At 40.9% G+C, this 15,000-nt stretch overlaps 1 long non-coding RNA gene across 1 annotated transcript in view; it reads left to right on the top strand.

Annotated features, from left to right (window-relative positions):
* LOC124383210 overlaps window positions 1-11,632 on the top strand; it is a 14,689-nt gene extending 3,057 nt beyond the window's left edge. The window contains exon 2 of the long non-coding RNA XR_006925241.1: window positions 11,193-11,632. This is a non-coding gene — a long non-coding RNA (uncharacterized LOC124383210). The remainder of the gene's footprint in view (window positions 1-11,192) is intronic.
* Window positions 11,633-15,000: the final 3,368 nt, after the last annotated feature.

The following is a 15,000-nucleotide window of genomic DNA, read 5'->3' as shown; positions in this document are numbered from 1 at the left end:
TTCCAGGTAGGAAGCAAACCATTCTCATGCTACTCCACAGATACCAAGGCTCCTAAGGGTAGACAAGAGAGTCTTATGGTTGACTGTGTCAAATGCTGCTGGAAGGTCTAGGAGGATGAGATTTGGCTTATCGAGCAGCAAGCAGTTTCTCAGTGACGGCCAAAAGGCCCATCTCTGTGGAATGTGTCGCTTTAAAGCCAGACTGGTTTGGATCATGGAGGTTGTTCTGTGAAAGATAGACAGACATTTGTTAAAAAACAGTTTGTTCCAGAGTTTTAAAAATAAGGAGAGATGGGATACCGGTCTGTAGTTGTTGATGTCCGATGGATCCAGAGCAGGTTTTTTCAAGATGGGAATAATCTTTGCTTATTTGGAGGCAGTTGTCACATAGCCAGATGCTAAGGACCTGTTAATAATCATAGAGATGAATGGCGGGAGGTCTTGAAAGATGGTCTAATGGGTTGTTAAATTGCTCTTCTTCTGCTGACAACATTAACATAAAAAATTCGGGGATTTCTGTCATTCCTGTCCAGTTATTGTTGGGGAAGAAGTGATGGTCTGGAGCATCTTTATATCACAGAAGGAGGCAAAGACTTTTGCAGTCACTTCATGAAGAAGGTGAAGCAGGGGGGTTAAGTAATGAAGAGATGTTGTGGAGCTTACGAGGATCTTGTGCAGAAGTGCACGTTAAGATGTTTTACATGGTTTGGAAGATCTCCTGCTATAGACCTCCAACACTTTTGAACACTTTTGGAATGAATATGAACGCTGACTGCACCCCAGGTCTCCTCATCTCACTTACATCAGTACCTGACTTTAACACCCTTGTGTCTGAATAAAATCTCACAAATCTCCACAAAATGTAGTGGAACATCTTCCCAGAATAAGAGCAAATGGGGAATAAATGTAAAATAGGATGTTCAAGAAGAAGCACCTACCAATCTTCTGATCAGGTGTCATCAAACTTTTAGCCATACAGTGTATCACTTTGTCTATGACGGCAGATTAGGTTAAGATTACATGCCAATTTGTCATGGTCATTACAAGCATTACATTTTTTAATATTATATTTAATAAATAGCCACCTCATTGTTTAGCCGTCCTGGAACTACTCATTGGTATTCATGGCACTTGTCCTTAGTGGTACAGTGAGCATTAAACTGGACCACGACTGTCACATGCTGCTTCGTTTCAGCCGCAGTCAAGCAGATAAAGGAGACTAATTCAAGCTTGAGGAAAAAAACACTGATAATATAGCAGACGGTCCCACGCCCTCTCAGCTGTCCTGCGTCTTCAAACGTCTTTATCTGTCCATCTCTCTTTCCCCAGTCCTCATCCTGCTTTCTGGCACTCGTCCTCCCTCATTCCTCTTTCTCTCCCTCCCTTTTCTGTCTCTCTTTCAGTGGCAGCAGAATTACACACTGTAGTATGAAACACTCGCGAAACAAAGCGACATTAAACTTGTCTAATCCGAGTATAATGTTGAAATGTGCATTTTTTTTAACATCCCGTTCCAAATTTAGTCCCCATTTACTGTTACAATAAACTCCACTCTTCTGGGAAGATGTTCTACTAGATTCTGTGGAGATTTGTGTGGAGATTCATTCAGCCACAAGGTGGTTCGTAAAGACAGATTGTTTTAGTAAACTCAATAGTTTGCGGTAACAGTTCGGGTTTATAGCATATATGCATGGAAAAGTTAAGTGTCCCAATACTTTAGGTGGGATATTACCACATAAGAACTGAAGTGGAATCCTCAGCATGGAGAAATATATATATACAATATCTATCAAAAGTAAGTGCACCCTTTACCTTTCAGCAACCATTTTATTTGAGCTTCTGAAGGGACAATAACATAGAAATAAAACTTGTATATATTTTAGAGGAGTCGATGTTTGCCTTATACAGCAGTACAGATTTTCTGCCATTATTGTCTAAATAACTGGCAACAAATGTGAGTACGCCCTCACTGATAACAGCTATATGTGGTGCAAACATGCAAAGCCACACGTCCTATTCATCATGTTCATGTTTTTGTCTGCTTGTCAGAACCATACATATTTGTGTATCTTGTATTAGATGTTAAAATTTGGTGCTTTAAATACAATTCTCTCATACTGACCACTAGATATTTAACATGCACCTCATGGTAAAGAGTCTCTGAGGATTGTTGCTCTACACAAAGAGGCCGAGGTGATAAGAAGATTAGTATCACCCTGAAACTGAGTTACAGTACAGTGGTCAGGGTAATACAGAGGTTTTCCTCTGAGATGGGTTCCACTCGGAACAGACCTCACAAGGATTCATCTAAAACGTGCTGTGCGTCAGCTGCAGAAGCTGCTTCAAAAATCAGATGCATGAGTGCTGCAGCATTTTTATAGAAGTTGCAGAAGTGGAAGGTTCACTCGTCAATGCTCAGACCACACACCGCAACAAGTCGGTTTGCAGGCTGTCTTCTCAGAAGGAGCCTCTTCTGAAGCTGCTCACAAGAAAGCCAGAAAACAGTTTGCTGAAGACGACCTGTCCAAGAGCATGAATTACTGGAACCATGTCCTGTGGTCTGTTTGTTTGTTTGGCTTAGATGGTGTTTGGTTCAGTTGATGTCCAGCATGTGTGGGGACGCCCTGGTGAGGAGAACCAAAAAAATTGTGTCTTGGCATGGTGGTGGTTGCATCATGCTCTGGGGCTGCATGAGTGCTGCTGGTACTGTGGAGCTGCAGTTCATTGAGGGAAACATGGATTCCAACATCAACACACTGCCAAGATGATAACTGCCTTCCTGAGGAAGCTGAAGGTGAAGGTGATGGAGTGACCAAGTATATCTCCAGACCTGAACTCTACTGATCACCTGTGGGCCTTAAGTGGAAGGTGGAAAGTTCCATGTGTCTAACATCCAGCAGCTCTATGATGTCATTATAGAGGAGTGGAAGAGGATCCCAGCAACAACCTGTGCAGCTCTGTGGTGAATTCCATACCCAGGAGGATTAAGGCAGTGCCTGATAACGATGGTGTTCACACTCAATAATGACACTTTGAAAACAGTTTTTACAGGTTCACTGAGGGTGTACTCAGTTTTGTTGCCAGTTATTTAGACATGGCTGTATGTTGAGTCATTTTAAGAGAACAGTAAATCTGTACTGCTTTACAAGCTGCACATTGACTAAAATATATCCAAGTGACATTTCTATAGTATTGTCCCTTATGAAGATCTAAAAAATGTTTGCCAAAATATGGGGGGTGCACTTACTTTTGTGAGATACTGTGTATGTGTATATATATATATATATATATATATATATATATAGTACAGACCAAAGTTTGGACACACCTTCTCATTCAAAGAGTTTTCTTTATTTCCATGACTATGAAAATTGTAGAGTCACACTGAAGGCATCAAAACTATGAATTAACACATGGAATTATATGCATAACAAAAAAGTGTGAAACAACTGAAAATATGTCATATTGTAGGTTCTTCAAAGTAGCCACCTTTTGCTTAGATTACTGCTTTGCACACTCTTGGCATTCTCTTGATGCCTACTTTGAAGAACCTACAATATGACATATTTTCAGTTCACTTTTTTGTTATGTATATAATTCCACGTGTTAATTCATAGTTTTGATGCCTTCAGTGTGAATCTACAATTTTCATAGTCATGAAATAAAGAAAACTCTTTAAATGAGAAGGTGTGTCCAAACTTTTGGTCTGTACTGTATATATATATATATATATTTACACTTTAGTGGCTTCTCAATCATTCAGATATTCCAGATAAGCTGAATTGCTACAAAGCTATAAACTCAGATCTAGTAGTTTAGTGTACTAGCGCATTTGTACACCTGCTAGCGTTGCTAATCTGACCACATGCTCTTACAGAAGATAAGAAAATCTAACCTTTCTCTCTTTATAGAGCATTTTTCTGCAAATGTCTTGGTCATTGTGTGTGTGTGTGTGTGTGTGTGTGTGTGTGTGTGTGTGTGTGTGTGTGTGTGTGTGTGTGAAATGCCATAGAAGGCTCCAGCTGATCTCGGTCCCTTATCGTGTTACAGTCCTCTGTTGCAGCACTTCCCCTGAAACGCTGTAAATATCAGCCTGCTCTCATACCTAGCAAGGACAAAAGAGTTGCTGGAGATGGAGGGAATAAGGATGGAGGAGAAAAGTGTGTGTGAGAAAAAGAGAGAGAGAGAGAGAGTTAAATTAAACGTGGCCTTCTCTATTCATCTGCTTCTTTCTCTCTGGGTGTCAGGGCTGCAAAGTCACACTGTTCAGGTATCACAACCTGTACACACCCACAACTCACACAGTCTATTCCAGTGACTACACACACACACACACACACACACGAACAGAGCATTTATCTTGAGATTATAATCCCCACTGTACATTTTAATTGCACTTTAATTACAATCTGAATGCAGGACTACAGTGCTTATGTCTAAACACGTTCTGTGATGTCATGCAATATTTTGAATATTTTGTTCTCCTTGATGTATTTCACATGACCCATTTATATATCAGCCAATTAGAAAATAAAAATAAAATCATTTCCTAACAAAATAATTCATATGACTCCTTCTGAAACCTTCCATCGAAGCCTGGAGAAAGAATTCAGGATCACAAATTTCATTTTCTGTGTGTGTGAGTGTGTGGTGTTTTTTAGGAGTATTCAAAAGCCTGAAACTTTATAAATAAAATGTATTTATTTATTTCTTGATTATCTTTTATTTATTTAGTCTTACAAATAAATGTAATTCTTATATATGCATACACTTTGTGGACAAAAGTATTGGGAAACATCACTTTTCTGCCCGTAGTTTGGAGGCACATAATTGTACAGAATGTCTTTGAATGCATGAAATTTTCCCTTCACTTGAACCAGTACCCCGAACCTGTTCAAGCACAACAATACACCTGTGCAGAATTCCAGCTCCATGTAGATCTGCTTTCCATGGGTTTGTGTAGAAGATTTCCTGCTATAGACCTCCAACTCCTATAGAACCCCAATTTTTTCACACTCACTGTATTGCAAGCCTTCGCCCCTCACCTACATCAGTACCTGACCTTACTAACACCCTAGTGGCTGAAAGAATCTTTACAAATCTCAACAAAATCTAGTGGAACATCTCAGAAAAGTGAAGGTTATTATGAAAGCAAATTGAGGATGCAATGTGGGATGTTCAAAAAGAAGTACATACCAATCTTATGATCAGGTGTCCAAAAACTTTTGGATGAGTTTTTGAATATATATTTTGTATATTGTTGTATATGTTCTGCTAAACGACTGGATCATTTGGTGGGATGGAATATGAAAAGGAAGCAAAAAATTGGAACAGAGAGTCTTTAGAGTAAATCTTTTTTCAGACCTGTAGAGAAGCTCCTTTCGGTGGTTGTGTGTTTCGAGTGAATTTCTCCAATCAGTCTCTTATTAAAGAGGTGAAGTGCTTCTCAGGACTGATGATTGGCTGGTAACTGACTGGTGATTGACTTGTCTAGTCTAAAACCCACCACTTTTCCCCTCTGATGAAGTTCTGTATTGATTTAATTTGTGTTTCGGATCATTATCTCAGTGCATGATGAAGTACCTCCTGATTAGATTAGACTAGATTAGATTGCATTACTCCTGACTCTATAGGCTCCTGAGTTCAAACTGCCCTATCATCATCATTGAAAATCATTGAGTCTGTTCCACAAGCAGGAACCTGAACGATGATGCTACCACCACTGTGCTTCAGCAATGAGCTGAGTGTTTTGGCATCATGAGCAGATCCTTGTGCTTTTCACACGCCTTCACATGTGTGCACTGTATAGAAAGAGAGTAGAGGCTCTACACTAGACAGCATTGGATGGTGGTCTGTAGGATGGTTTTGGAGATGAAGAAGTAGAAGAGGAGTGTGAAGACTGAAAGAAGAATAAGATGGTGGAAACTGAAGGAGGAAGAGTGTAGTGTGAGATTCATGGAAGAGGTCAGACAGGAGCTCGGTGGTGGTGAAGAGGTGCTGGATGATTGGAAACTACTGCAGGAGTGATAAGAGATACAGCTAGAAAGGTACTTGGTGGACATCTGGAAATAGAAAGGAAGACAAAGAGACATGGTGGTGGAATGAGGAAGTGCAGGAGAGCATAAGGAGAATGAGGTTGGAGAACCAGAATTGAGATCAACAGAGAGATGAGAAAAGTATGCAGTAGAACAAGGAGATGTGAAAGCCAAGGAAAAGACATATGAGGAGCTGTAGGAGAAGTTGGACACTAAGGAAGGAGAAAAAGATTTGAAGCAATTGGCCAGACAGAGGAACCGAGCTGGGAAGGATGTGCTGCAAGTTAGAGCAATAAACGATGGAGATGGAAATGTGTTGACTAGTGAGGAGAGTGTGTTGAGAAGATGGAGGGAGTATGTTGAGCAGCTGATGAATGAGGAAAATCAGAGAGAGAGAAGGTTGGACGATGTGGAGATGGTGAAGCAGGAAGTGGATAGGATTAGTAAGGAGGAAGTGAGAGCAGCAATTAGAAGGATGAAGAGTGTAAAGTTGTTTGGACCAGATGACATACCGGTAGAAGCGTGGAGATGTTTAGGAGAGATGCAGTGGAGTTTTTAACCAGATTGTTTAACAAGATTCTGGAAAGTGAGAAGATGCCGGAGAAATGGAGAAGGAGTGTGCTGGTACCGATCTTTAAGAATAAGGGAGATGTGCAGACCTGCAGTAACTACAGGGAAATAAAGTTGATCAGTCACACCATGAAGTTATGGGAAAGCGTAGTGGAAGCCAGGCTGAGAGAAGAGGTGACCATCTGTAAGCATCAGTATGGTTTCATGCCGAGGAAGAGCACCACAGATGCCTTATTTGCTTTGAGAATGTTGATGGAGAAGTATAGAGAAGGTCAGAAGGAATTGCATTGTGTGTTTGTGGATTTAGAGAAAGCGTACGTCAGAGTGGAGAGAGGAGCTGTGGTATTGTATGAGGAAGTCTGGTGTGTCAGAGAAGTATGTGAGGGTGGTGCAGGACATGTATGAGGACAGTGTGACAGCAGTGAAGTGTGCAGTAGGAACGAGAGACTGGTTCAAGGTGGAGGTTGGACTGCATCAAGGATCGGCTCTGAGCCCTTTCCTGTTTGCAGTGGTGATGGACAGGTTGACGGACGAGGTCAGACAGGAGTCTCCCTGGACTATGATGTTTGATTAGAAATTAATTTATCAGGGGACAGCACATGCAGTGGTGGACAGTAACACAGTAAATGTATTTCGTTACTGTACTTCTTTACTCAAGTATTTCCATATTTCCAATTTAGGGCATAGGCTTCATGGGAAGCTGTACAGGCTACATGTTTTTTGTACTTCTCATTTACAAGGTGACGTAAATGATTATATCATGTCACGGTCAGTGAACTTAGTCAGAACTTGGAGTGTGCACCCACCGCCTGGAGCAGTTCCTTCACTTATGCACTCAGAAAGGAGAGTCGAGGGGGTTGGGTGACGTCACGTCAGCAAGGAGCACTGAATAGAAATTAAATTATGGATGACAACAAAAGGTCTAAACCCTCAGGAGCCCAATTGAGAAAAAAAGAGGAAAAAGTAAAGGGGAAACGTGCGAAAGATAAAGGTGTATGCAGCTCTCGTTATCTCGTTATGAGGAGAGTAAAGGCTAATGCGTTTAATGTGATAGGCTAATAACAGTATAGCACTCAGGTCATGCTGTTGCCTGCTATGCTTTTATTCACATAGTGACAATATTTATTTAAGCTGCATAACATTATAATTTATAGTGTGTAGTTTATCATAATGTGTGTAGCAGCAAAGCAATTACAGCCTGTAACAAGTCCAGCTGAATTCTAGTTAAACAGCACTTATTGATTTGTTCCCATCAAATAATGTGGTTATAAAGGTTTTCTGTGATTATACTGAAAAGGTCCTGAGATCAGTATGAGGAGTTTTAATTGCAGCTTAAAAGACAAATTTAAAAGACAAATATTATAAGGATATAAATGTTGTATGTATCTTATGGCTACAATTAGAAAAGGAGTTTTCACTGACGGTGGCCGAAGCAGAGACGAGCTTCTCATAACTGAACCTAATCAACGGGACAGACGTTTGGTCATGGCGTGGTTCACTCGTGGAGTCATTCAAGTTAACCCATCGTTGGAGCTTGGTGTATCTACTGATCACGAACGATTCAGCATCCGTTCAACAGCAAGCAGAACATTTAAAGAGGAGTAAATAATGAAGAAACTTCAGACTAGAACTCACCACAACACACGTGACCTCATTTATGTGATTGTGTAGGAGACAAGGTGAGGGAGGTGAGATTGAGGTGGTTTGGACATGTGCAGAGGAGGGACATGGGGTATATCAGTGAAGAATGCTGAGGATGGAGACACCAGGAGGGAGGAAAAGAGGAAGACCAAGGAGGAGGTTTATGGATGTGGTGAGGGAAGACATGCAGGTAGTTGGTGTGAAAGAGGCAGATGTAGAGGGCAGGGGGGTATGGAGACTGATGATCCGCTGTGGCGCCCCCTAATGGGAGCAGCCGAAAGAAGAAGAAGATTACTTTATAAATAATTTTTTTTTATTGTTGTTGAGTAGGTAAAGGCAGAGTGGATACAGACAGAGACAGTTTTTCCCTGTCACAGTCGCTCCAGGCTTTAATTCTTTAAAAATTAAATTGAAAGTATTAAAGCCTGCGGCGAGTGTGACAGGGAAAAAACTCCCTAAGATGAAATGAGGAAGAAACCTTGAGAGGAACCAGACTTAAAAGGGAACCCATCCTCATTTTAATGACATCAAGAGTGTGATTATAGTCTTCAAACACTACAGAACACTGGAGATTGAGAACTAACATGAGCACTGGAGTGTGTAATTATGAGTGATGATCTTTCTACAGTCTTCTACAGTCATTTGACAGTCAGGAACCAGGAGCTACTGAGAAACTCATAAAATAATTGAACATTCGAGATCATCACAGATCCAACACCAGCTTCTCCATGTCAGTGTGTGTGTGTGTGTGTGTGTGTGTGTGTGTGTGTGTGTGTGTGTGTGAGTGAAAGCTTTAAAAGGCTTTGTACTCTGTAAAGGTGAGGCTCTTTATTTTTCCCTCCACCCAATTAAAGTCATTTCAGCAAATATGCCTTATTATTTATTATTATCTTTCTCACACCACACACACACACACACACACACACACAAACACCCAACAGATATTTTAGTTGTTATTTTATAGATGATTGTATGCTGTGGTTATGATTCAGCTTTGAATTATTCACTTGTGCAGACTGAAGAATAATAAGAACAAAATTTTTTTTTATCCATTTAGAGGTACATTTGATTTAGATTTTTTTTTCTCCTCATACACTATACAGTCAAATGTATGTGGACACATGTGCACTGGATTGGGGTGTGTTTTGTGAGCATTATACATTTGTTTGATAACAACCTCCGATATACAGCAGCGGCTGTAACATACACGGTATGACCAAAAGTATTGGGACACCTGACTTTTCCACCCATATGTGGTTCTTCACCATACTGTTACACAGAGTTTAATTTTCCGTCCTGAATCAAAACCAGTTTCAGCATGACAATGCTCCTGTGCACAAAGCCAGCTCCATTAAGATCTGCTTTCCTTGGAGTGGATATGGTGGAAGATCTCCTGCTTTAGAGGTCCAAACTCTATTGCATTAATGCGAACGCTGACTGCACCCCAGGCTTCCTCACTACATCTCACCTCCATCAGTACCTGACTTTACTAACACACATCCTTGTGGATGAAAGAGTCTCCACAAATATCCACAAAATCTAGAAGAACATCTTCCCAGAAGTGTCTAGGTTATTATGAGAGCAAATGTGGAATGGGACGTTCAAACAGAAAAACATACCAAACGTTTGTTCAGGTGTCTACAAACTTTTGTTCATTCAGTGTATGTATTACACCAAATGCTGGATTCTGATTGGTCAGAAGGTGTTGGCTGTTGAACACTTCTGTTCTTCCGTGACCTCATATTTGAAATGCATAACAACTAATTATCATATCAGCACTTATCTCGGTGTGTGTGTGTGTGTGTGTGTGTGTGTGTGTGTGTGTGTGTGTGTGGTCAGCTGTTAGTGTGACTTGTAACAGGCCCACACACATGGGACACTTTCTGCTCTGCAACACTTCACATTTCTGTCATTCCCACAGTCAGGCCTGTTAGGAGATAACACGCGTGTGTGTGTGTGTGTGTGTGTGTGTGTGTGTGCGCGCGTGCGCATGTGTATGTTATTATGCTTTGGCTTTAGATTAGATTAGATTACGATATGTTTAGATTAGATATCTCAACCTGTATGAACGGAAATACATCGCCAATCTTAGACTACACAAAAGTATTGGCGCCCTCCTTGGAAATACGTTCTCTCTTAATAAACTCTACATGCGGTCATGTGACATTTTATTAGCAAGGTCAGAGGCTAACGTGACATGCTATCCTGTTTAAAAGACAAATGTCTCTATCCGTGTACACAGACCACATCCTCGCTATTGTAACAGAAATTGTGTGTGTGTGTGTGTGTGTGTGTGTGTGTATGTGTGTGTGAGAGAGAGAAAGAGAGAGACCTTCCTCTCTGGCATTCCTCAGGGTCGTACGTTGTTAGCGTTATTACTCTGTGAAGGACGACGCAAACAGGAAATCCATTCTTACGGTCAATGTCAAACTCGAACCATTAACTAAGAAATGTTTACAGGTTACAGGAAGAGACGTACCTCAGGCCACGTCGCTAATCATTAATGCCACTCCTGCATTACAGGATGTTGGAGTTTGATGTGGAGGTGGAGAACATCCAGAGGTGGAGCAGAGAGCATTATAATGGTTTAAGGCCTCACACCTAACAGCAGATTATCATCTTATACCATGGTCACATCCTAGTGTTGAGGAATATAAATTATTATAGATGTTTGCAGAGCAAAGCTGAGTAAATGGAACCAAAACCTGCATCTGCACAATAAATCTAATCTAATCTAATCTAATCTAATCTAATCTAATGTAATCTGAATAACGCTCCATTTTATTGATTTAGAAATGCAGTGTACTTGCAGTTTATCATATTTATTAATAAGCATTAATCAGTGTATGCTGAAATCTTACCCTCAAACTCATATATTGTCTTGTTCAGTAATTAATTTATGAATTTTGTCACTCTAATGTGCTGTAAATAAAACTTTCTCCTCAGACTAGTAAAACAGTTCCAGGCAAGACGACTACTTTACAGTCCCACAGGAGGATCTCTGTAAAGCTTGGGCAGAATCAGCAGTGCAGTCCATCTACTCCAACCTCAAACCTTCAGTTTCTACCATCCTACAACAGTAGCCAGTAAGCCGAGGACATGGAGGTGGAGCAGAGAGCATGAAAATGGTTTAACGCCTCACACCCAGCCGTGGATTATTACCTTATACCATGGCCACATCCTGGTGTTGAGGAGATTTACGTTTGCAGAGCGAAGCTGAGTGAATGGATCACAAATAGCGCTTCGATTTTACTTATTTTATATATCAGACCATTAGAGCTAAAATTCTACTTCTCTGAATGACACCCAGAGATAAAGTAGTGCCAAAAGACACTGTGATGTGATGTGTGTCTGTGCTGCATCTCTAATACAGTATTCATGATGAAGCTGTTGGAGTTAACTACTGGTGCTGTTTTTTTTTTAATCTCTTCTTTTTATTCTCTCTCCAAATTCATCCTGCGCCTCGATTTGTTTATAATAATCACCATATTCACCTTATACGGTGAAGTTCTCCACAACTCCAGTTGACCCAAGACTCCAGAAAGCACAGTATTCATAATCACACACTCATATTTCTCTGTTCAATCTCCGGTGTTTGTGATGTTTTTAATTATTCATAATCACACTTTTGCTGTCACACAAATGAAGATGGGTTCCCCTTTTGAGTCTGGTTCCTCTCAAGGTTTCCATCTTAGGAAGTTTTTCCTATCCACAGTCTCATCAGGGATAAACACACCAATATAAATACAAAACAATTTAGTTCTATAATCTTTGCATTATTTAAACCTGCTTTGAGACAGTGTGCATTGTAAAAAGTGATATGGAAATCACCTGGAACTGAAATGAATTGAATATCATTAACATCGCATGTAGAGATCCTCCATGGAGCTCGAGAAGGTCGTTAGGAAACGTCTACAATCGCTGTCTCACTCATGGACCTAGAACTGGATGTTACTATGGTTACAGGGGTTTATAAGCAGCATGTTTGGTTTAGATTCCATTAATCACAAACTACCTTCCAGCCAATCAGAATCGAGTATTCACGCTGAACAGTGAGTATACAGTATGAGGAATACTGAAGTGTGTCCATTTGGAAAAACTTTTATTGAAACTTCACTACATTTCAAAGTCAAACTTTTTACTCGACTGCATTTAGTGAAATCAGTCGTTCCTTTTTATTAATGAGGATAAAAACATAACCGGTGAAACACGCCGGAAGGAGTCTCCAATGCCAGAAGAAGACGCTAGTGAGGGAAAAAACAGCCACATATGAAGTCAATAAAGAGTCAATAGAGAGACCTTCTGTGTGTGTGTGTGTGTGTCTGTGTCTGTGTGAAAGAGATTGGGACAATTGTGGCTCTTTCCATTTACTTTAACAGAGCTTTCCAGAGAGTACAGCCAGCTCAGTGTGTGTGTGTGTGTGTGTGTGTGTGTGTGTGTGTGTGTTGGGGGGGAGAGTAAATGGACAGAAGGCCCACAGCTCACACCCAAGCTGTTAATGTAATCTGACACGTTCGCACAGCTCCATGACGTCTGAGTGTTCCAGTGTGTCAGCATGTTGTTTCTGCTGCTGTTGATGATGATGAGGATGATGATGATGATGAGGATGATGTTGACGTCGAGGAAGTGACACCATTCAACATTCTGACTCGAACATTCTGACACCAAGGACTATAAAGATAATGAAATCCAAAACACACTCTTTCTCTCTCTCTCTCTCACACACACACACACACACACACACACACACACACACACATACATACACACACACATGTCTAAATCACATCCTCTCTCCATTTGGAGTCATTTATTATTAATGGACATTTTCTCCGTCTGGACGTCAATTATTTAAACCGCCTCTGTGTGTGTGTGTGTGTGTGTGTGTGTGTGTGAAAACATGGTGAATAATGAAACAGTCTGATGTTTATCAGGTAACAGGGAAGTTTTCATCCTGAGGTTTTTGTGCAGAACAATAGATACATATAACCAGGGAATACATCTCTCTCTCTCTCTCTCTCTCTCTCTCTCTCTCTCTCTCTCTCTCTCTCTCTCTCATTCACTATCTATCTGTAGCCCTCTCTTTTTCTTTCTCTATCTATCTATCTATCTATCTATCTATCTATCTATCTATCTATCTATCTATCTATCTATCTATCTATCTATCATCTATCTATCTATCTATCTGTAATTCTCAGCATTGAGGACACCACTAATTCTGACCAAAACTCCAAGTCAACTTGCAGGAATGCAGCCCCACACTTGGAACCTCCACCACCGTGCTTCACTGCTGCCTGCAGACCCTTGTTATTTTACCACCCTTCAGCCCTTCAACAATTCTTGCCTCCTGCTACAGCCATATAGACTCATCAGTCCAAAGCACCTTCTGACATTTTCTGCATGGGTTGTTTTGGAGCAGGGAAGGTTCCGGAACATGAAAGAAATCCTGACCAAACATGGCTCCTAATCCATACACCCATTCTCCCAACACCATGTAATTCCATCTGAACTGCGGCTCATTAGAACCGACTTCACCTTACAACAAGACGATGAGCCGACGCGTACGTCTGAGTTCTGTAAGGGTTATTTAGAGAGTAGACAGACATCTGGAGTGATATTTCTCATAGAACAACCTGCCCAGTCAGATGCACCTCAATCCTACTGAACTGCTCTGGGATGAAGTGGAATGTAAAGAAATCTCCAACTAGTGAAGAACATCTTTGGAGAGTTTTACAAGAGACATGGCAAAGTATTTCAGCAGAATGTTTGGAGAAATTATCTGTCTAGATGCCGAGAATGTGGAAAGCTGCTCTTCATGCTAAAGAAAGATTTTTCACTGAAAATAAATTGGAACATCTGGACATTTATAGATTTATTCCTCAGGTCTGGATAAGTGTGATGAAACATCGCCGCAGAGCCGCCGCAGAGCCGCCGCAGAGCCGCCGCAGAGCCGGGGACGGGTTTCTCCTGCGATATGTGACTCTTTGTTCTTCCCATGAAAAGAAGCCAGACTCTGTTATCAGGCTAAACCGTGAAAAGTGACCTGACTGTCTGATTTTTCATAACAAACATCAGTTTCTTTCTCCACATCATGGTTTCTCACCAACTTTCTCCTTAGCTCATTACCAGAAGTGTTGATCACGAACCGAGTCCTTGAAGAATTTATGGATTGGGGTCAAAGGTGTGATTGAGGAAGAGAGGGAGAGGGAGACTGAGAGAGAGAGAGTTAGAGTGAAGAGAGAGACTGATAGAGTGAAAGAGTGATAGACTGAAAGTAAAAGCCTAAAAGACTGATAGAATGAAAGAATGAGAGACAGAGTAAAAAAGTGGTAGAGCGAAAAAATGAGAGAGTGAAATATTGAGAGAAAAAAGAGAGAAAGAGAGAGAGAGAGAGAGAGAGAGAGAGAGAGAGAGAGAGATTGTATGTGACATCACTCCAAGCCTTTACAACACAAAAGTATGTGCATGTGTTTGCATTCCAATGTGTACATTATTATTACGTGTATGTGTGTAAATGCTTATGCACGTTCGTGTGTGTGTGTGTGTGTGTGTGTGTGTGTGTGTGTGTGAGCATTTAAGGACTAAATCCCAACACAGTCAGCTTTGTTGTTTGCAGACACGCAGCTCTGGAAACGACAGTTTGACGTCTGAGCCCACGAGGAGACGCAGCTGCTGCCAAAACCAACAGCAAACACTCGCAACAACAGTCATTATCAGAGAAAGAAGAATGGACGCACTATTCTCTCCATCCTCC

This window comes from Silurus meridionalis, chromosome 3, assembly GCF_014805685.1.
Source record: "Silurus meridionalis isolate SWU-2019-XX chromosome 3, ASM1480568v1, whole genome shotgun sequence".
Taxonomy (NCBI): domain Eukaryota; kingdom Metazoa; phylum Chordata; class Actinopteri; order Siluriformes; family Siluridae; genus Silurus; species Silurus meridionalis.
This window is presented reverse-complemented; position numbering and strand designations above follow the sequence as displayed.